This window comes from Otolemur garnettii, unplaced genomic scaffold, assembly GCF_000181295.1.
Source record: "Otolemur garnettii isolate 467f Iridium unplaced genomic scaffold, OtoGar3 scaffold00033, whole genome shotgun sequence".
Lineage (NCBI taxonomy): Eukaryota > Metazoa > Chordata > Mammalia > Primates > Galagidae > Otolemur > Otolemur garnettii.
The window spans coordinates 4,528,710-4,530,473 of NW_003852428.1; positions in this window are offsets into that span (position 1 = coordinate 4,528,710).

Sequence of the window (1,764 nt, forward strand, 5' to 3'; positions counted from 1 at the left end):
TCCTTAAATTTACCAATGTATTTGCATATTTTATTTCCTTACAATTGCATCCTAAATCTTACACTTGCTTCCTTTTTTTTTTTTAAATTGTGCTTCATGTTTAAGTTCAGCTTTCAGTTATTCCATCAGATCCTGTGTGGATAATAAGCCATTTGGTTTTTGTATATGACAGAAGGTCTTTATCTCATCTTTACAGTTAAAGAAGTTTTGGAACACACTTAAATGCATGGTTCGATTTCGAGGTAGTTTCATCATTTACGTGGTAATCCTGTGCCTAATTTTTCTTCAATTGAAGGGACCTAAATCTTTAAGCACTATTCCCCCTTGAATATTATAACCTCAGTCTCTCAGGCATGTATCCTGTCTGGCTAACTTTGTGGTTAAACAAGCCTAAAGTTCCACTTGCAGTTTCTAATAACTGAATTGATTTTAAATTTCTTCCTGGTTTATTACAGGTTTTTGTATACTTTGTCCACTTTTGATGGTGTGTTTCCTATACATCACCAAACATTTTTATTTTGACTGGAAAGGCCAAGCATTGTATGCGAATCACAGAACTGTGATGCTAAAATTAATTTGGGCTTGTTTCTACATACTGAGCTGCTAAAACTCCTATTGAACTTCAAACTTTTAGCCTAGCACAGTTCCAGGCCAAAATATCACTTGATAAATATTAGATAAATGAATAGTTTGAAATAATATTTAAGCAAATAAAAGCAAAAGCATTGGTCAAAGGTCACTTCAAAAACATTTTTGACTGAGGTACAATGTGGGGTGATTTTCTGCCTCTCAGACTCCCAAATTTCTTAAATGTCAATAACATCATTAAATTGCATTACAAATAGAACTTTGACAAGAAATCTAAATTACTTAGTCCAATGAACATTTAGCTTGCTTACAAAAGTTCCTCAGAAGTTATGTATATCATTACTGCTGTATCTTAAAACTAGTTGAAACACTATTCTTTAGAATGTAGGTGAATGAAAGATGAGAACAGGCCGGGCACAGTGACTCTTGCATATAATCCTAGCACTCTGGGAGGCTGAGGAGGATGAATTGCCTGAATTCAGGAGTGGAAGACCAGCCTGAGCAAGAGTGAGACCCAGTCTCTACTAAAAATAGAAAACCAAATGTAGTGCCAGCTACTGGAGAGGCTGAGGCAAGAATTGGTGGAACCCAGGAGTTTGAGGTTGCTGTGAGCTGTGATGATGCCCTGACCCTCTACCTACGGTGACAGTGGGAAGCTTTGTCAAGAAAGAGAAAGAAAGAAAGACAGAGAGACAGAGAGACAGAGAGAGAGACAGATAGATATTGGGAGGGAGGGAACAAACAACATTAAATTAAAATAAGATGCTTTAGGGGAAGCATTATGAAGCATCTTGAGCTACATGAAAGGATAAAAATTTACACTAACACATTCAATCAATACAGTACAATTTTTAAATAATAATCGCTTCATCTAAACATATAACTGCTATAATTTCTTATGAAGCATGACTAGAAAAACTACTATTTTTAAACTTTACCCTTCAAGTTTAAATTTGTGCATCAGTTATGTATTTCAATATTATATGAATTTGCTGTTTTGTATTCGGCAGGATGAGAAAATTAATCCATTGAACACTGTTACTGTCTACTACTTCCTAAATTTCTTCTTGAAATATATACATACACACATATGTACACACAAAAATCCATAAACATATACATATTTCTGAAACTGTATTGTATCTGTAGTCTATTAACATATTATAGTCAAATTTA